At 42.4% G+C, this 22,399-nt stretch overlaps 1 protein-coding gene across 8 annotated transcripts in view; it reads right to left on the bottom strand.

The window, feature by feature from the left end:
• TAB2 (TGF-beta activated kinase 1 (MAP3K7) binding protein 2) overlaps positions 1-22,399 on the bottom strand; it is a 121,527-nt gene that overhangs the window by 59,681 nt on the left and 39,447 nt on the right. For 2 of the 8 annotated variants that reach the window (XM_075924402.1, XM_075924405.1), the window contains exon 3: positions 2,467-3,448. The exons of the other annotated variants lie outside the window; for them this stretch is intronic. The gene's annotated coding sequence lies outside the window, so the exon portion shown is untranslated. The remainder of the gene's footprint in view (positions 1-2,466; positions 3,449-22,399) is intronic. 8 annotated transcript variants of the gene reach the window in all.

Here is a 22,399-nt window from a genome sequence, read left to right as displayed (position 1 = left end):
CATCCTTGAGTTAGATGCTAGACGCAGCATATAAACAGCACAAAGTTTATCTGCTGGCAACAGCTAACAAACTTTAGTTTATGAATAATAGCCTGAAATTCTATTTAAAAAAAATATAACACTGAACTAAACCCTGCTATAGATACAACACAAATGCTGTGTTTATAAATAATTTTACTTTAGAGATATCAGTCTACAAAGAGGATGGAGTTAGGTTATTCCCAATGCTGGCAGATGACAGAACAAGGAGCAACAGTGTCAAGTTACAGTTGGATATTAGAAAAAACTATTTCACCAGAAGAATGGTGCAGAACTGGAATGGGTTGTCTAGAGAAGTGGTGGAATCTCATTCTTAGAGATTTTTAAGGCCAGGCTTGACAAAGCCCTGGCTGGGATGATGCAGTTGGGGTTGGTAATGCTTTGAGCAGAGGGTTGGACTACATGACCTCCTAAGGCCTCTTCCAACTCTAATCTTCTATGATTCTATGAATGGTCAGACTTGTTCTCATTCCATGTCAAGGAAAGAATTCAGTTAGTCAAAACCCTTACTACTAAAATTTTCAGAGAAATCAAATCAAAACTTGATGGAAAATTTAAAAGATCTGAGTACTGTAAGTAGTTAAGACACTGAAAGGCCACTTATAAGAAAAAATAGATTTATACCTCATTTTAGAGCATATTCCTCATGGCATCACTACAAAGCACCTACCTGATTAAACTGATGTAAAAATTGACTACAATAAGGACACAGCTCTAATGTCTTAATTCTGGATAGTCCAGCAACAAATTCTACCTATGAAAGTCAGAAATACTCAAAATTTCAGTTTTCTAATTCAGAAGGCTGCAGTAATATGCTAAGTTTTGCCACATAAATGTGGTGGGCTCTCCAAATAACTATCAGTTTAGTAAGCATCCAAATGAACCATGCTGAAGAATGACCTATAGGGCTGCAATACCTATGGGGGAGAAAAATTTGAAAATCCTGGCTCACTACCACCACTGAAGATGTGTTAGCTGGCTATGTATTCAGCCTAGTGTCTTTCAAAAAATGGTATAATCAAAATTGGACAAACCCAGGTAAATACTGAAAAGGTGAGAATTAAAAATATGGAAAAGCAGCATTTTGCATATATGTATTCTTTTAGCATTCACTATAGAATGTATTAGCTCTCATTCATACTAGCCTACATTTTCAAGATCTAAAATTGTGGCTGGATACAAGTGCATGTGTATGGTTGTGACTGGATACAAGTGCATGTGTATGGTTGTGCCAGAACCCATTACTGTTCACATCTAAACTCCAGAATCTCATGCTTGAGGGATAGGTATGAACATACACTGCCCCACGCCCATGTCAGTTTGTAATGTGGATAGGGATCAGGGACATGTATTGTGGGAATAGGGCTGGAAAACTAGTAAATTCCAAGAACAGTACATTAAACCTTTTCCAGTTCAACCCTTACCCTTATCTATAAAGATCCCTGTCTCCTCATTAACACTAAAATAATGAGCTATGTTCACCACTTCAGAATGATTTTCTGTGTTTTTCTTGCCCAAATACGTGAACATAGAACCAGCTACTCAAATGAATACACCAGAATGCTTATCAAGTGGGCGGTTGAATTTCACTGTCCTCTACAACTTCTCATGCAGCACCAGGAACTTACACTTGTACCAGGAGGTTTGAGAGAGACTGGGGCAGGCAACATTCACTGCACTCCAGCTCTGTGCCAGTAAGGGCAAAGAACTGAAGACACCTGTACTAGACAGCAAAAAATTCCAGCCATCACTCCAGAAGGGATCTTCCAACTCACTTATTCTTTAAGGAGTTGGATCAGGTACTCATCACAGCTCCCAGCACCGAGTCTGAGGTCCACATGATCTCTTCCTCCACCCCACCAGCCTCATCATCTGAAGGAATGCTGATGAAGGCCAAGGCATGGAAGGCAGCAGGAGCTGCAGAGGAGATGCCCTGGAAGACCAGGGAAAGAAGATCATGTTATCCTTCACCCCTACCTGTAAGAGCTGGTTCAGTAAGCTCCTCCTGATGAGCCAGAGGAAAATCCCAAGACTCAGAAGGAACCACCCAAACATGAGGATGGCAAGTTAAAACCTCGCCTTCCCCAACATCATCTCCCTCACTCTTTCTGGGGTTGCATATAGGACTGGAATGCCACTTTCCTCTTAGGCCACAAGAGTCTGCAACCAAGACAACTGTATATTCAACATTTTATTGAACTACAACAAGTCATTATAAAGCTTTTGGCAGCAGCTATAGAACAGAACATTAACAAACTATCATTAGTGCTCCTGGGTCTCAGTTTATGAAGATGTTGTGAAGACCAGGACTTTAACAGAGTTCAAAAAGAACCTACATAAATTCATGGAAGTTGGGTCCATTCTTACTAGCCTCTGTTTGTCAGAGACTGGAAATGGATGACAGGAGAGGGATCACTTCATGATTACCTGTTCTTTCACTCCCTCTGGGGCATCTGGCATTGGTCACTGCCGGAAGACAGGATACTAGCTATGTGGTCCTTTGGTCTGACCCAGTATGGCTATTCTTATGTTTGTCGACCAAGAGGAAAATAGCAAGCGAGGGAGTACAAAGATCTGATTTAAGAACAGGACATCTGTACAAACTTAATGGTTTTCCAAAATTACAACTATTTTCTTCTCCTTTTCAAGGCCACAAACTTTCATTGCAGTAACCCCTGGTTCTTATGAACATGGCAAGTGTGGAATTGTGGGAGTTGATTTAGTCCCAGGACAGGCTACATACAGGAGAGAGAAGGGGAAGCTTTGCTTCTTTGAAGAAGTCAGTAGTTCTCCCTCTCAGTACAAATGTTTTCAAGCATTCCCATGCCCTGGTGTCTGGTATCTCTCCACTCAGAGCCATGCCTCATAAGCTGGGAGAAAAAGGAGCAGGTGAACAATTCACTCCACTGGATGCACAAACATAACGTGGCACTCCTTTGTAGTGGGGAGCCAAGTAAGTGGCTTTCAGTCTTGATCAGAAAGTTCATAGAATACAGTACAGTTGCAATGTGATCCTTTCCCTGTTTCTTTCTCCCCGCTTTGCAGGACAGAGAGCCCAGGTTTCCTGATGCTGCAGATTTGGGACAAGTGGTTCACTTCTTACCCACCAGACAGGCTCCATTTACTTAAAATATGATCTATTTCCATTCAGATTGCCTCCCAGCCAATAAGTATATGTCAACAACCTTCTGGTGCAGCAGAAACTCCAGCTGGTTTTTAAAAGTTCAAAGTGCTTGATCCACTTTCACAGTTCACCAAACCCCTCCATTCAGCAATGTAGAAAGGTAACAAGTAGCACAAAACATCTCTCTTGCATAGACTGCTGGATCCCCACCACAGGACTGGAAAGCCACTCCCTTTTCCAGTTTGGTACTTTCAAAACGTCAATGTTCTCCAATTGATAGCCACCCTTAAAAGAAGAAATTAAGAACCATTAACTCCGCACCTGAAATAAATGCAGCCCTCCAGCTGATTAGCTCAATCACACACTACCACACTAAATTTTTAAAAACCAGTAATTGGCGCTACCTACCATTTCCATTGGGCGCTTCTTTCTCCAGGGCTGCAAAAGCTGTCCAAGAATCAATGATACTGAAACAATTGCATTTTAGAGATACTGCAAAGCATCAATATTGTAGATTACGTACGGTGTTATAATGTTATGTGGCGTGTTTTATTAACCCACTTTCCATAGGGAAAAAATATAATGCAGCTTTTATGATTAAGGTGACAGGACCGTCAGCTGAGGAGAAAGAACCCATTTTACTTAGGTCCAGGAGCAGCAGCCATGGGACAGTAGAGGAAGATTGAAAAGGACACTAAAATTGACACAAGGAGCAAGGAACGCTTTGACTTCATGAGGGAAAGGAAGGAAAAGGCTATTGAGCAGGAGAAACATATTTTCCAAAGACAGGAGTCAATAATGGTCATCTTTTCCAATTCCAGCAGCAGGACATATGTATAGGGAATGGGAACTTCCCAAAGGGCCAGTGCCAGAACTACGCCTGGTTGCAGTCTTGGATATAAAATGTTAGTGAAATGGATTTAGGTCCTGCCAGCTGTAACAGCCACTGCTAGTGTCAGGTAATTGGCACCTTCAACTCCTATTCCAGCTACTCTTCCTTGTGCTGTTGAGGTGCAGGACTCCATTCAACAGTGAAGAGGGAAGCAGGAAGAGGTATACAACTTCAAACACAACACCCTGCATATCATCTAGAAACCCTTAGCAGGAGAAGCACTTTGACCATGCAGGAGGGGGATATATGAACCCAGAAGCGTGCCTGCAGGCCAGCACATTACCAGACCTAAAACACTTGAAAGGAAATGGCCTCATTTGACACAGCTATTCATCCTTTATCTGGAGGAATGTGAGAGGAGGCCAAGATGAAGGGATCATGGGAGGTAAAGTTAACACTCTTCAGAGTCTGATCCATTTATTCACAGTTCCTTTTTAAAAATTGTTCATAGTTACGTTACGTTACATCTACTAGTTTCAATAAATGCTACCTTTATTTATATTTGGACCCTTCATTCAGGCTATGAAGAAAAAGTAGTCAAACCCTCCTTTGGCTTTTTGTAGAAAACTGCAACGTCTTATGTCTTTTCTTCCCAGAAGTATAAGTACAAGTGAATATAAATAAATTAGAGATGCTGAAAGTACGTGCATGAAAATAACAGATCATTCTTTTAACTGGGTGGCGGAAGAGTTCATAAACTTCCCTATGGATTTGGAAAAAAGAGAACAGGAAAAACAAAGCAACTTCCACAACATACTGAAAAGTGCTAAAAATATCCCTCTCTCTAACCTCCAAGAAACCCCGTGACCATGTTGAACCCTGGAGTTACTCATGACTGACAGCCAGTAAATGTTCTTGCTCCCTACACAATTATCATCACCAGAAATCAGTAGTAAAAGCACCTCCCAACCCCTTCATGAATTGTTCTCAGTGTCCCTCAGGCACTAAGTAATCACACTAAAACAGATCACCATCACCAACTGTGAACATTAACACAAAATGAAGTGCAATTTAACTAAACATGTACTCTGCAAACAATCAGCCAGAAAGTGTTAGATCTGGAGAGGCACTCTACCCCACTTACCATAGTCATTAAACGATTGGCTAATGACTGTGGTCAAAAGGAAAGGAAAATATGCATTGAAACATGAAAGGGAATGTTTCCTAGAGCTTTTGTCCCTTGCTCTCTGTTCCAACATGTAGGCTATGTCTACACTGCACATCTTACACAAGAACAGCTGTGCCACTAAAGCTTTGCCTCTGTAAGGCACAGTATGTAGCCACTCCGTCAGCAGAGAAGAGGTTTCTACTGCCAAAATAAAACCATCCTCAAAGAAGAAGAGCAGTAGCTTTGTGGACAGGAGTGTGTCTCATAGACAAAGTACTGTCCATACCAGTAATTTTCAGCAGTAAAACTTTTGTTGGTCATGGGCATGTCCAACAAAAGTGTGCATCCCTGAGCAACAAAAGTTTTATTGACAGAAGTGCAGCATAAACACAGCCATAAGCGCAAGTTGCACCTCTGGTTTTCCAGGCTGTGATTCAGCATCACCATGAACATTCACTGGATCAGGTTGGCTGTAAAACCAGTCCTGTCATGTATCCTAAAGTACTTAGCTTTAGCCTGGAAAATGTTATGAAGGGCACAGCATACCATAATAATGCAGACAGTGCTGACTACAATAGTATCCAAGCAGGACATAGGCCAACAAGCCTTCGACCACCTGAACGCACACTCCAATTCTCTCTTGGAACTGCTCAGTTTTGAAGCAAAACTCCTGTTTTGCCAGGTTGTCAGTGACAAGGTAGGTTCATGTTCCCCAGAATAACTATTGCCACAGAGATGCTATACAGAATCATGATATTTCTGGAGAATAAGGTTCCTACCTCCCTTCAAGGATATAGTATCAATATCTTCAGGAAGTCTAGCACCATGAATCTTTTCCTGTGTGTTCAAAACTAGTGATAATTAACCTGCCTTTGTAGCCCACTAAGCCTTGAATAAATGAATAGTAACGAAAAAGTAATTGATACTTGCTCCTTTCTTTCAGCAGGAAAAGTATGGCGATGACCCCCCAAGCAGTTTTAGAAATCCCATTCTCTGGAAACCAGCTATATTTTCTGAAACATTGATGAACCATGGGTAGATGACAGTGTTCATAACTTCACAAACTTGCACTAAATCTGCTCTCCAGGTGACTTTCTTACCCCAAAGTAGCTTGTAATTGACTGGTAGCTGTCGGGCATTGTCAACTTCCAGAAAATAGCCACTGTCTTCTGTGCCACTGTGGGTCTTTGGAACAGAGTTTTCTGCCTCTGTAGGCTTGGGACCAGCTCCTCAGAATGCTCCATAAACATTTGCTTCCTCATTCTGCAGTTCAGTGGTCACTAGTTGTCTTCTGAGTTTTGCAAGAAGACATGATCCTAACACACTGTCTGTTCTGTTCCAGAAATGGTATTTCATCCTTGCATATCCACCCCCAATGGCCATTCAAAGTCATCTGGTACTAACTGTAAAGCTGAAAAAAGGCTCTCTCAAAATTGCATTTAATAATGACTACTGCTAACAGGAACCAGAGACCAACAGTGGCTACTTATCTCAGCTTTCCTATGACAGCATCTCCCAAAATGTGCTATCACCTGAGAACTAAAATTTACAGCAAAGAGTATAAATCTTCTATTCCTAAGTGAAAACACTTCCTCAGAGGCTAAAATGACAGAGGAAAAGTGATAAGGAATTAGGGATTTGAAAGGTTAACTAGTTAACTGGTAAGCATCGCTCTTAACAGGTGCTTACCAGTTCCAGATAATTATTAACCGGTGGAGGTTGGAGAGGGATGTAGGCAGGGACTGCTCTGGCCAGGCTGAAGGGCCACTCTACCCTCCCTGCTCACAGCCCTTTAATCGGTTAATGGGTTAAACATCACATTTAACTGGTTAACCAATTAAATGGGCTTTTACATTTCTATAAGGAATAGCCTATTAAAGCAAGAATGGGGAACCTTTTTTGGGTCGGGGGGCCACTGACCCACAGAAAAATCATTTGGGGGCCATACCCAAGTGAGAACCCCCAAAAACCCCCACTGATGTGGCTGACTGAAAATGAGAAAGACACTCCCCACATTCACCTTTCGCATCTAGGGAGGCCAGCTTCGTAGATTTTGTGTGCTCCAATCCCACAGTGGGGTGGCTGGAGCACCAGCAATGGCTCCCCAATTCTGGGGGAGGAGGGCTGAGCCTCAGGGTCCAGATCCAGTCAAATCAGAGGCTGCATCCAGCCTCCAAGCCTGAGGTTCCCCGCCCCATATTAAAGACTTGTAAATATGAAGATAATCAGTTAAGCTGAACAGCTGCACTGTTTAGCTGAAATATGTGCCTTTTAGCATACAATGAAACTATAGATCTATGCATACACTTGGTGGGAAAGTGCTGCCTGGTTTCCTTACAAAATCATCATAGCTCTTGGACTTGTGGAATATAAGGAAGAGAACTGGAAGGACAAAGCAGCTGAGCTGACCTTTTCCTCTGATTGCAGAAGCCAAGAATTAGAAGAGCATATGACATAGAAAGCTCACAAGAAATGGTCTATTCTTGCCTTATCATTGGGAAATTCTGGCAAGTCTTTAAAAGAGTTTCCCCAGATCAATTCTGCTGTAGAAGCCTACATGGGGAGTATCTACCTACTAGGAAGAACTGCCATACATACTTTTCATCAAGAAAATTTAAAGCTGGGGTATATACAATATATATGATAATTTTAACTCAGCAACCTAATTTGGTCCCCCCAAATGCACAATGTTCTCTCTTCGGAAACTTTTTATCTGGGTTTTTCCAAACAGCTCTGTACAGAAATGGTTGAAACTAAATTATTTTTGTTTTAGGACAGAGCTGTAAAGATAGTCTGAGTGGTGTTGTTTTGTGAAGAGCCTCTTCAAAACTGTATTTTCTAAGTCAGTTTTTAAACTTGTGAAGTCTGTTGTACAAAAATAGAAGTTTGACTCACATGCTGATTTTGGGGCTCAGACCTTTGGTAACCTCCTCTAATGAAAGCAAAACTCAGAGATGGAAGTCTCCACAGGTGACATGCTCTCCTGTTTATCCCAGACCTTAAAAGCAACTATGTCTAGTAGCCTCTGTTTGTGGTCCCAGTAATGGCATTCCACCTACATCACGGGTTTTGTCGACATTGCCAAATGAATGACAAAACTCTTAGGGTACGTCTAGACTACAGGCTTTTGTTGACAGAAGTTTTGTCGACAGATACTGTCAACAAAGCTTCTGTCGACAAAGAGCGTCTAGATTACATTCAGTTCTGTTGACAAAGCAAGCTGCTTTGTCGACATGGCAGTGTAGACGTAAAGGACAGTTTAGATGCAATAACGCCTTCTGTCGACAGAACGTTATGTCGACAGAACTCAGCGGTAGTGTAGACGCAGGTTTAGTTTTGTCAACAAAACTCTGTAGTCTAGACACACCCTTATTGTTCACAGGGGCTTAAAACTTCCATGGCCTGAAAGAAAATGTTTTTTTGCCATGGCATGTGGCAGGTGTAAGTGGCTCCTTGTTAGGAGCGCTCTCCTGTTGACAATGCAAACCATAAGGGGTGGAAGTATTTTGTTGGCTAAAGTGCTGACATTGTCTATGCTGCCTGACTTTTAGTGACTCGACTGTGTGGATACTAGGGATGCAAAAGATTAACCAGTAAGCATCACCCTAAATGGATAATGCTTACCAGCTCCAGATAACCATAGAGACTGGAGCAGCTCCAGCCTCTCCTTCCCTCCCCCCCCCCCCCCGACAGGTTACACACTAGCTCCCCAGAAGCCAGCTGCAGAGCCTACATTGAAACCTCCCCAGGAGCAAGGCTGACAGCCCCTATAGCTCCTAAGGAGCTGGCTTACCTGTAGCACCTGTTGGCTCTGCTCCCAGAAGGAGTCTTCACTGCCACAGCGAAGCCATCTACCCAGAACCCAGACAGGGAAGACGCCTCCCCAGGAGTGAAGCTGGCAGCCCCTGTCAGTCTGGCTCCTGAGGCGGCGGCTTTTCTACAACAGAAAAGCCTCCTCCCAGGAGCAGAGTTCACAGGGACTGGCAGCTGTTCCTGGGGAGGAGGCTTCGCTAACCAGGTTCTGGGGAGACGACTTCACTGTGGCAGCAAAGCCTCCTCCCTGGAAGCAGAGCCAGCAAGTGCTGGTGACCACAGCTGAGGGGAGGATTTGATGCAGCTCTGAAGTAAAAACCTTATTTAAGCTTTATACTGTAGAGCCTGCAGTGCGTGTAAGTATGTAACCCCTAAGATTTTCAGCAGTCAAACAGTTATCTTTTTAACCAACTTTTTACATCCCTATTGGATACTTAAGAAAAGTTTAACAGTATTTCTAGTGCCTCAAATAGAAACATTTCAGCTCCATTCAAAACACACACAAGGTGGAAGTATCTTACGGAAGAATCTGAAAGCTATAGCCCAGATTCCTCAGGATCTGAAGATGACTATCTTTAATGTAAGATGTCAGTAATATCCTCCCCTTTTTATGCAGTTTCTCCCCGTCAGATTCTACAAATAGTTTGTAGCAAACTCTGAAAGTGTCTCTCTCTCACACACTTTTTTCATATGATCCCTAAGAAATAGCTAATTGTTTCTTTTGCAACAAATAAAGATATGCAGCACTTTAAATTACTAGAACAGTGGTTTTCAAACTCTCTCATGTGTGAAACCCTACAAATTTCAAATGGAGGTGTGGGCCCCCCTTTGAAAATATTAAATAATCTGCAGACTCCCAGGAGCCTGCAGACCACAGACTGAAAACAACTGCAAAAAGGGTTTTCAGATTGTTCATAAAATCTAGCAAACAATCGTAATTAAGATGCTCATTTTTCTAAATGATACAGACATACCATAAAGTACAAGTTCGGTTAGAAGGGTTCAAAGAACAGTTTATGCCAACTGGCTTTTCTTCTTCAAAAATAGGTTTTTTTTGCATTTACATTTATTAAAATTTAACTCACAACCCAAGTTACATTACAGAATATTAATGTGTCATATTAAACTACGAGATCCATACTGCACAGCCTGTCTCAACTATTAAAAAACGTAAACAATGAATAGTCTAGTAGCACCTTAAAGACTAACAAAACATGTAGATGATATTATAAGTTTTGAAGAAGTGGGTTGTACCACAAAAGCTCATGACACCATCTACGTATTTTGTTAGTCGTGCTGCTAGACTATTCGTTGTTTTTTAAATTTTTCCAGTTACAGACTAACTCGGCTACCCTTCTGAAGCATTTCAACTATTTAAGTCTCTCTACACAAAGCACATTATCACTGCTAGTTGGGGAAAGGCAAGCTGTGATACTGAGATACTAATGCACCTTTCCTCTTCTTTTTAAACTAAAAAAGTTTCACATGTTTAGTGAACAATGATAACTTCTAATTGAAAACTGAAGTCAAAAGACAACCCTCTTTTCTCCAGATCCCCAAAACTACACCACATAAACTTAACTACTTTTCACAAGTCTGTTGTGAAAAGTAATATTTGTATGTTTCTTAATATCACTTTTCACTGCCTCCCAGCTAGCTAACAAGTCTTCTGATGTGAAATAAGATGGTCTTCAGAAATCTTTTTTTTTTAAATAGGAGATTAATTATCTTGATAGAAGCCAGAAGGCAGTCTAACATGCTTATAACTATCTGCTTCTACGGGAAGCAGGTTCTCAAGAGAAGGAACTATATCTTCCTTTTTCTATATTCCTAACACATTTTGGGCACTACTGTAACAATTAGTGACGATAAGGTTTACTGGGCAAGGTCAATACCAGTGTCTCTCATATGCAGCCACTATCGCCACATGTGGCCATCAGGGGCTTGTCTTGCAGCCACAGGCTCCTGTGTCATAATTGGGGATGAGGTGGCAGCAAAGCAGCAGCCCCTTCCCAGGGACCACCAGCCAATGTGCACTGAACCTTCCTGAGGGTTCTAGCTTCAGACCTAGGGTGGTGGGTGGCAGGCTCTAGCCATGCACCAGCAGGCTCAGCCTGCGGGGATTCAGACTTGGGGCTTTAGCTGCTCAGTACTGGGCTCCGCCCCACAGTTGCACAATTCACTGCTGCCCCCTCCATCACCCCAGTCTCCACTGCCTCCCCTGATCACTCACCCATCCAGGCATGACCCCTAACTCCCACTGCCTCCCTACCCTCCTCTCCATCCAATGCTTAATTTCCCCCCCAGCCTTCTAGGGCTAAATAAGTCTATTGTGAAAAATAATATTTGTATGTTTGTTAATATCACTTTTCATTGCCTCCCAGCTAGCTAACAAGTCTTCTGATGTGAAAAGTGATATTAACAAACGTATAAATATCAAACTTCACAGAAACAAACTAAAAAGAAAAATTCCTAAAAAGAAAATGCAACCACAAAAGCAAAAGAAACAAAAAAAGAAAACATACAAAGCACCTTATTTGTGTTTCCATTCTGTTTAGGTCATAAAGACAACTGTGTGTTACTTTTATTTACTCTGTGAAAAAACCCTACATACCTAAATTACTACACACAGAAACACATCTTTATTTGGTTTTCCTAATTATTTTAGGAAAAAATGTCATAGTGGCCATAGATAAGAGTTGGTGATAACATTCTGAAGTCACCAAAAATTTATTATAAGAATCCCTGGTTTAGACATTCGGCATCACCAATCACTGCAGCAGGAATCAGAAAAATATTCATTTTTGATGGCAAAACAGTGCTGTGGAGAAGTACAGGAAACAAATATTTCATAGTCCTAAGGCAACAGAAATTTGGCTCATCTTTTTTAAACTGTAGGCTTACATGGGGTCAGGCATTCTTTCAAACAGCTAAGAGATAGATCTCATTTTCATGGCTTGTATCCCAAAACATTTAACACACAACATTATGGATATATGTTAATGACAGTGGTATAAGAACTTTAAACACTTATTCAATGATATTTTAAATAATTTACTAATCATAGCTCCATAATTCACTGCAGCTACAGTTATATTCAGTACTAATACACAATACTTTTTGATCTATTTCCCTCACATTAAGACCATTAGGAGAAGCAGTACAAAGTGGCAGGCTCAAAATAGAGTGTTGATTGTGACATCTAGGACGATTTCTTCAAGTATAGTTGAAACATTTCACTGAATTTAGTATTTTTTGGAGTCCACTGTATTAAACACAAATGTTTCTTACTTCTTGCTGAAGTCGGGCAGTGATCATTGGTAAGCTTATCAGCATGCACGTAGGTTCTTTTATTGTTTTGAGTATGCTTCCTCTGCATTGCCAGCAGCTTATAAATCAATGCTTAATAAAGGCTGTGCACTAATTTGTAACTTGTGGGCAAGTTCAATGATTGGTGAGAAATCACATAGAGAAATTGACTTACAGAAACAACAGTACTAGCTGGGAACTCTGCAGATGCAGAGACACGTTTCCAACCTTGAGAAGTGATGGTTGGAGAGCCAAAAGACTAAGTGGGTGTCCATGGTGGACCACAAGAGGGAATACAGGCGCAGTTGCTCTGAACTGACAACCATTACCAACACAAGCACATAAGTTATCAAGACTATGATAATATTACACAGGGAAGAATTGGAATCAAAGCTTTTAGGCTGTTAGAATTAAGGCTGTCAAGCGATTAAAAAAATTAGTAGGGATTAGTCATACTGTTAAACAATAGAATGCAATTTATTTAAATATTTTTGGATGTTTTCTACATTTTCAAAGATTAATTTCAATTACAATTCAGATTATAACGTGTTCCTCAGCTGGGTGACATGCACACTTCCACTGGCTGTGCCTGCTGCATCACCCATGGCCCCAAGCTGCTGAGGTAAGAGAAGGATGGAGTTGTCCTCTCTTCCCCCAAGCAATCTGCATAATGAACCCCTTATTTCCCAGCACCACCCCAGAACAATGATTTAAATGAAGAAAAATAAAACTTATTTGAGTTAAGGATCTAAGCAACATTAGGTAAATCTTCTAGATATAAGTAGGAAGCAGAAAGCAATTTCTCCAATAAGTGTAAAAAAGCCTGTTTATGTTAGCAACTGGCTAAACAGAAAATGTGACTGAGTAGACTTGTAATATCTAAAGTTTTAGAATGTTTTGTTTTGAGTGCAATTCTTAGTAACAATTTTTTTTAAAATTTGTACGTTATACTTTCATGCTAAAGAGACTGCATTATAGTACTTGTATGAGAAATTGAAAAATAGTTTTGCTTATTTTACAGTGTAAATACATGTAATAATATAAAGCGAGCACTGTACAATTTGTATTTTGTGTTATTATAGAAATCAATATATTTGAAAATGTAGAAAATATTTCAGACATGTTAATACATTTCAATTTGTAGTCTATTATTTAATAGTGCGATTACCTGCAATTTTCAATCAATTAAATTTTTATAGTTAATTGAGTGATTTAACTGTGAATAAATTGACATTCCTAGTTAAAATTAATCTTATTTACAAGACAAAATCCATTTGTGATGGGATGCATTCACAGAAGACCCTTTAGGGATGCTTCCCCGAGTGCTGACAAAGCCACTGACACTTGTCTCTTTGCTTTCTAGGGCTTCTCACTACCCTGTCCTGCTGAGTCAAGCTCATCTGGTCTCACTCAGCCAAGGCATAGATCTAGATCACTTCTGCCTCCTTCCCCCCGCCCCCAGCCCTTAGAAGCAATATAGACACTGAAAATCTTCTGGTCCAAGGAAAATGCAGTTTTGGGCCCAGCATCCAGGGAAATCATTCCACAAACGCAATCAGAACCCACAATAAATTATTCAGGTAAGCCCACTTCACCAGTGAAAGGAGGAAGGACACACCAATTGCTCCCCCAAGTAGCAATCATTTATACTGGGCGTGATAGTAAATAAAAGTGATTTTATTAAGTACAATCAATAAGATTTAAGGGTTAAAAGTGAAAACAGGCAGAGCAAAGTAGATTGCAAATTTCAAAACAAAAAATGCACTAAAACTCAATACACATTTACCCTAAAACTGTTCTTATTTCAGCTAAACCTCCAAGCCAGGGAAGAACCTTCTTCCTGGGGTCTCTGGTTCATTTTCTTGGGAGTGCCATGACAACTAAAGACAAAGAAAATGAACAACGTTGCATCTTAAAAAGCCTTATTTTGGGGTGGGATTTATTTCATCTCACATTCTCCCCTTCCATGGAAAATTACCTGGTCAGACCTTACCAGTTGGGGCTGTGTGTGTGTCATATGATTTCCTAAGACCAACCTCTGCTTAGACTTAAAGGACAAAGGAAGCTGTTTACAGGTGATCACCCAGACATTGAGGGAAACAACCTCGATGGCTTTCATTCACACATTTAAAACCATAAATCATTCAATACCCCATATTTCTAACTTTAATACAAGAGTGATGCATACACCAAAATAAGATACACAGATCGAGCAGATCATGAGATTAAAATTGATAGGATCCATGAGGTATTTTGTCCAAAGCATCTTTGAGTTATGCATATTGGTGTCCATAAGTCAATTTCATAAAGAATGGGGGGGAAGGTGTGAAACCGTCATATCATTCTTGGGTAAAAGCCTATTGACAAAAGGCAGATTTGAGGGTACAGCTATGAACCAATAAAAATTCATAATTACATACAACATGTTAACAAAATGTTATTTGGATTGCAAAGCCAAGCACTCATGTAAGAAATACCAGATTTAAGGTTGCCCGTACAACTTTCATTCCATTGTGTGTCCATCCTGCATTCTGAATGAAGCAGTGTTTCTGTAGAAAAAATACTATGTAATTTAAAACTGTCAGAATGCATATGCCCAAGAGGAACAATTGAAGTTGTATGGGCAATCTTGAATCTCCTATTTCCTTAGACTTTTCAGTGTTTGCTTAGTGACCTAAATAGCCTTCTTTGAAAATTGATTTTTTTTCCAATTTACCACTATTTTTAAAAAAGTAGAAACTAGGAATATTAAGAGGCAGTTAATTAGCTAATCAATTAATCCATGGAATTTCCATCTACTACTTGATTAGTTGGGGGAGGGGCGGGGGCTCACTACCCCCGCTGCAGCTCTGCAGTGTAAATGTAGTAGAAACCAGGTGCACAGGCAACCTGGCTTCTACTAAATTTAAACTGCAAAGACGCAGCAGGATTAGCTCCCAGGGGCAGCAAGAGCAAGGACTGAGCCACCCCAGCTCGCGCTGGCTCCGGGACTGCTACAGCTCTGCCTTTTAAATGTAGTTAAGAAACCCAGACCAGGAGGCTCTTATTACATTTAAAAAGTAGAGCCACAGTGGACTGGGACCCAGCACGAGTCGGGACTGCTGAGCCCGGCTCACACCGGGTCCCCCGTTGCACCTCTGCCTCCATGATACAGAGGCAGCAAAGGGGCGGGGGAAATGAGTAGCTGAGTAGTGACTTGACTGCTCATTAAACCTAGGTGTTTACATCCTTAGTAGGAACAAAGCATAATAATAGAAAATGGTCTTATCCCAGATACCCTAACCCAGGGGTGGCAAAAGGGCCTCCCACGAGTCAAATCCAGCCAGCCATGCGGGTGGGCCTGGCCCACAGCAGCCCTGCTGCTCCCCCGCTCCCAGGTCAAGCAACACCTGGGGAAAGGATAGTGCACAGAGTTTCCTCCCCTGGCCAAGGGCGCGAAGAAGATAGGGAGACACACTTGCTGTTTTAAAGCAGCTGGCATTTCTCTCTAGCTGCAGTGTACCCCTCTAGCTGTTTTACATCACACAGACCTTGACTGGCCTGGGGGCAAAGGAAGCACTGTGATGCCTAGGGAACTGCCAGCTGTTTTAAACAGTTGGAGATTCTCTTTGGGGTGGAAGACTTCATGCACTCCCCCAACCCCAGGACAATCAGGTTCTGTGTGGGGAGAGCACAAGAAGGCTTCTGGCTCTGTCTGGTCTGCCAAGGCCCCACCTCTTCTGAGGTGGCTCAGGATCACTTCAGAAATGTATGCTCCTTTTAAAAATTATTGCCCACCCCTGCCCTAACCTCTGGAATCTTGGTTCATCTTAGCTCACCTTTGTATCCCTATGCTTCCAGGAGGGCATCCCTTTGTAAGTCATGTTGTTAAGTACCTTGTTTCTTTTCTCTTGAACCAGTTAATTCAGTTTTGGTGCCTCAGATAACAGCATGGAGCAAGCAGCAGGTTATCAAGTATATTTTCCCTGCTGCCTAAATACAGCAAACACCTTCTTGAATTAACCTCCTCTATGCTTACAGTAAATACCATAATAAAAGAGATGGAATATATAACATTAATAAAATATTACAGACAGTTCTCACACATCCTTCACACCATCTTCAATCAAAGATCTCTACCATTTGAGGTACAGAATTAGCTACATTAACTGGAAACAGAAGTAAACTGTTATCCCAAGACAGTAAGGGGACAGAATGTGCCACTGGCGCCGTGCTGGGTTTGATCAGCGTTCAGAGGCCCACTCCAGATTACTTCCTCACTTGCAGAGAGGTGAGGAGCCCTATGTGGTAACCAAGAGGCAATACACTTCAGACCGAGTGCATGGCCCCAGGAGAAATGGCTGGGGGAGAGGTTGGTCCACCTCTCTTCTCCTTTGGGACTTGGGGGGCAGAGGAGGGAGGAGGAAAGCTCCCATCTTATTTAATGCCCCCAGAGTGAGACTCTGGGAGAAGGTAATTATTACACTCCAAAGCTCTGGAAGGTCCTAGACATTCTGAGTAAAGTATCTGCTGCTGCTACTAAAGCAATAGCTTCATGAATCTAGCTCTTTAGAAAGTTCTTTATTATTCTGGCATACTGCCAAAATTTCTGAGCATCATGCATGTAACAAAAGAGAAATTGTGATTTTAAGAAGTTTACAACCCAGCTAAACCTGACTGGCATTTCACTGGAGAAGCCGAAAGCCTGTCTCTAACCCAAAGGCTCTCTCGTTACTGAATTTAAAAGGTTTACAGCAAACAGTGGAAGTCATGTACTGGAAAGTGATAAACAGTCTTAAGACCGTGTTATAACAGAAAGTGTTAAGAAGTCTAAATAAAGAAGTTGCTCTCAGCCTGCTCCATAATAAAGCTGGTATACAAACACGTTTAAATGTGCTGGCGATAGATAGTACCATGATACATTTTGACAAGTGGAATTAAAAAATAAAAACCAGATTTCCACTATTTTATCTCATTTAAGATCACTTGGGATACCTCTGTTTTACACAATCACTTCCCTTTGGTTGCTTTGCTTCAAGATTTCCACTTTCTTGTTATTCCTTCACTAATCCTACTCTGCATTCTATTCTATGAGCCCTCATAGCAAAACCAAATTTGTCAGAAATAAATGAAAAACTCTTATTCTAACAGCAAGCAATGATACATGTATGTCTGAAGCAAAGAAAACAGATAAGAACAGCACAGAACACTGGAGAAAAAAGGATAGGACAAATATTTTTGTTCAAAATTGTTCTTGGGAAACGTATTTTGTTAAAGTTAATTTCCTAGGGATTTACAGTTAAGCATAATTCTGCTCTATCCAAAGAACAGGAATACCACAAACAGTTGAACAGCAAGTTTACAAACACTCTCCTGTCAGGGCCTCTCAAACCTACTATTACTTTTTAGGAATTAAACAAAGAATAGATTTTATGTCTTATGTGAATCTCTACTAGGGATGTTAGACATTGTGTAATTGAATAATTGCGTAACCGCATGAAATCTTAGTGCTTACACGACTATCCAAGTGTCCCTGGGGGTATGGCTGCAGACTGTGTGCTCCAGCCCCACACCTTGGATGCCCCCTACCACTCCACGCTGCTACTTCTCTATCTGAGGCAGAAGCACAGGGTGGCAGCAGACTCTGTCTATGGGGGAGTCCGAGCTCCCCGCAGACAGAGGACGGTCCATGGCAGCAGCTTCTGTCTGCAGGGAGCTTGGACTCCCCATGGACAGGGGCTGCTGCCACAGACCAGTCTGTCTGTGGCAGGCCCAGGTACGCTGCGGACAGATGCTGCTCTGTGGGATGCCAGAACAGCTTCTGTCTGCAGGGAGCTCGGACCTCTTGCAGACAGGGGCTGCTGTCCCAAACCAGCCTCTGTCTGTGGTGGGTCCAGGTTCACCACAGACTGGGGCTGCTCCGTAGGATGCCAGAGCAGCCTCTGTCTGCACGGAGCTCAGACCCTTCTCCCCCCTCCCATGGACAGGAGCTGCTGCTGCAGACCAGCCTCTGTTCGTGGTGAACCCAAGCTGTCGTGGACAAAGGCTGCTTCACAGCAGCCCCACCTTTCCCTTAATAGAGGCACAGCATGGGGGGAGAAGGGGAGGTAGCACCACATAGCTGGTGCTAGAGGGAACTGGCTTTTAAGTCAGCTCCTGCCTATCCTCCTTACTGCCTCTCAAGGAGGTAGTGGGAGAGGGGCGGGAGAATGGGTCCACGGAGCTGGCATGCGCAGGGAGCCTGCTTGAAAGCTGGCTCTCCACATATATCAGCTCCAGCTGCAGCACAGGGGAGGTGGAAGGGCGATCTGGTGCTCACGGGGAGCCTGCTTAAAGCCAGCTCCACGTGGGCATCGGCTCCTGCTCCCACACTTGCTGCCTCTAATACAGAGGCAACACGGGGGAGGGCAAATGCATGTAGTCAACAAGCCTAGGCTTATCAGTTAATCCTGAAGTTGATTACATGTTGACATCCCTAATCTCTACCCTGCAGTCATGACATCTAAAAAGTTGATAAAAACCTCACAAACTAAGGCAAAGCATAGTCAGTACCTGGGGAGGACACCTCCAAGAAACATTAGTGAGCTGTAAGCAACAGAGATAAACTTTTACATTTGCAGAAAATCCCACAGAATTTAAAAAAGTTAAACACTGATGACAATGCCAAATGCAATTTGTATTGCCTTCTATTTACTTGAAATTCACTTTTAGTGTCAGATGCTCTATTATTTGTATCCTAAACTGATGTGCAGTATTAAAAAGTTTCTGCATTCTGCTGCAGCTATCTATTTTCATTGTGAATGATGCAACTCTGGTAAAAATATTACTCATACAACTATGTAAAAGAATGTTAAGATTGCAAAGCCAAACATTCAAATTAAGAAAAGTCAAAACTAATGATCCCTTAATTCAGACCACAGGTGGGTGGCAGTATGCAAATATACATACATGCACAATATCTTGCCTAACGTAACAGGTATCTAGAAGAACCAGGAACAGAATTGAGCTCTCTTCGATCTAGTCTAAAAACACAGAAGAAAAATATCGTTTTCTTCTTGAAAATCTCCTCATTCACTTTCCATTATGTATATTGCATTGGGCAAGGAAAGAGTCCTGCAGAACTAATAGCATCTTTAATGTATATAGCCAGGAAGATTAATTAAGGTTACACTGGCAATTGTAAAACTGATACCTCCAAGCTTTTGAATGCTTGACTTTCAAAATGTGGAAGTTCTCTTAGCATACTGCTTTACAAAAAGCAATTAAAAAAGATGGCAGTTCTTTGTGGGGAGTATGGTTCCTCATGAAGGGTGTCAGTGTCTGAACCCAGGATTTGCAGTTCTCCATCACTTCAGCAAAATGATTATCGGACAGCTGGAGATGCTTATGTGGACCAACTACAAAAGGGGAAACTAAACACTTTGTCAATAATGCAACTTGTCAATAATTTGCTTGAGAGAAGAAACATTAAGAATCGTGATTCCCATGTCCCACTACTGGCTATGGAAGGGAGTGTCATCTATAGATTAAAGCAAGGTTGGGTAATAACTGGCCAGCAGACCAGACATACCTAGCGACTAAGGACAGCAAACAATGGCCATTGAGAGCTGAGAGTGGTCATACCTGCAGACATTCAGGTAAACGAAGCATATGGAGGCCCACTAGCACAGTGGTCTCCAACCTTTTTAACTACAAGATCACTTTTTCAATTTAAGTGTAATGTAAGATTTACCTCCAACCCAAATACCCTTGCTCCACTTCCTTCCCACCCCTTCTCAGAGGACTCCCCCTGCTCACTCCATTCTCCTTCCTCCCCAAACCTCACTCACTTTCACAGGCTGGGGTAGGGGTTGGGGGGCAGGCACTGGTCTTGGACCAAGGGGTTTGGAGTGTAGGAGGGGCTCCGGGCTTAGCCCAGGGTGGGGGATTGGGGTACAGAAGGGATTTCAGGGTACAAGCTCTGGGAAAGAGTTTGGATGCAAGGGGACTCACGTCTGGGCAGGAGGTTGGGTGTAGGAAGAGGTTCAGGGCTAGGACAGGGGTTTAGGAAGCAGGCTCTGGCTGGACACCATTTAACAGACAGCTTCTGGATGGTAGAGCAGTGGAGTTAAGGCAAGCTCACTCATGCCTTGGCACTGCACCACTCCTGAAAGCAGCTGGCATGTACAACAATGTCTCCATGTGCTGCCCATCATCTTCAGGCACTGAGTCCACAGCTTCTACTGGCCATGGTTCTGATCAATAGGAGCTGCAGGACTAGTGTCTGCAGGCAAGAACAGCATGTGGAGACTCCCTGCTCTGCCTTTCTCAGGGGCTGCAGAGACATGCCAGCCACTTCCAGGAGCAGCAATTACCATAGGGATAATTTCTCCAGCCACAACAGAGTAGGCATTTGAGAACTCATTACACTTATGTTTAATTCTTTGAGTAAAAGTGAAATGAAAATTTTGAAATGCAAAGACCAGCCAAATCCAAAAACAACACTCTTTGCAAGCTGTAAAAGTAGTAACAACCCTCCCTCCCCCCCCCACACACACACACGTGCTGGGTTGGGAGAGGAGAGCGAAGGACAGTGTGTGTTTGTTGGAATGTCAGAAACACACACACACACACAGTGTGACAGTGACAGATTTGCTAAGCTCTCTCCATCCCCTTCTCTCTATGTGGAGGTAAGGTACAGGAGTGGGGGGAGGAGGGACACCCTGACATCAGCACCCACTCTTCTCCCTCCCACACCCTGTACAGCAAGTAGGAACTGCCCCCTTGGGAGCCTCCAAAGCAGAGGGCAGAAGCAGCATGACAGTGGATGGAAGGGCAACTGAAGTGCCAGCGCTTGATAGCTTCCTGGCTAAATCAGCAAGGATCACCTGACAGAGGCTCCAAGATCTATCAGTAGGTCCCAATCTACTGGTTGGTGACCAGTGCATTAGCAGACATTGGCAAAGTACATCCAGCCCACAGACCAGTTAACGCCTACTCCTGGGTTCACGTATAACACACAACAAAGCACAGATTTTACTGTAGTCTTACCAGCTCAGAGAGAGTTCCTCACACAGGTAATGGAAAAATACATACGGAAATAGCTGTAGAAAAGCAAATCAAGAAGCCTCCCTATTCTTATCAGTTGGCAAGGTACAATGAGATTTGTGCTTCTCTCCATTAGGCACAGAACTAAAAACTTACAGCTGATAGTCTGCCTAACAGCCATCAACTGGCAATCAAATTTGGCAAGCTCTGACCTGATGCTTAACAAGTGTGTATGATAGTACCAGTTTAAAACATTAATTTACCATAAACTACATCTACACTAAGAGTTCTGAGCAAAAATATGCTAATGAGAGACTCATTTGCATGAGTCGTGATCTATTTGCATATTTTCTGCCAATCCGGTTTTGCACTAGGGAGTTTTTGCGCAAAAACAAGCAGGGTGGATGTTTTCTTTCTGCACAAAAAAACATTTTTTCCGCAAGATCCTTATGCCCCAAAAAAGGAGGTACTCTAATCTTGTGGAAAATGGGGGTTTTGTGCAAAAAGAAAACATCCACAATGCTTGTTTTTGTGCAAAAACCCCTAGTGCAAAACCGGATCGGCAGAAAATAGACAAACGAGATCACAACTCATGCACTGGATCACTGGGCCATGTGACCTGCTCCAGCTTGGAAGAGACCAGGGATGGATATAAAATGCCATGTGGCAGACTCCATTTTGTCTTCAGTTCAGCTCCTGATCCCAGATGCAGCCTTGCAGGGAACAACGAGCTGGGAAGAACCGTGGACCCATCCTGACAAAGACAGGAGACTTTTAAGATAGCAGTTTGTAACATCTCTGCTAAGAGCCTGCATTGAGAACGTGGTGATTCGATGCATGTAATGTATTCTCCTTAACAACCTTACTCTCATGCTTTTCATTCTTTTATTAGTAAACCTTTAGATTTTAGATTCTGAAGGATTGGCTCAGCGTGATCTTGTGGGTAAGATCCAGAGTGTAAATTGACTGAGACCTGTGGCTGGTTTCTTGGGACCAGAAGAACTAGTTCAGGGTAGGTGAGATTGAGTTCTAAAACCCCTCACCTGTGTGTTAGGCCCAGGGCTGATTGGGGCATAGGAAGAGCTGAGGTGTCAGAGGGGTTTTGCTC

This window comes from Pelodiscus sinensis, chromosome 3 (assembly GCF_049634645.1).
Source record: "Pelodiscus sinensis isolate JC-2024 chromosome 3, ASM4963464v1, whole genome shotgun sequence".
Classification (NCBI taxonomy): Eukaryota; Metazoa; Chordata; order Testudines; family Trionychidae; genus Pelodiscus; species Pelodiscus sinensis.
The sequence above is the reverse complement of the archived record's forward strand: the minus strand, read 5'-3'. Positions and strand labels throughout refer to the sequence as shown.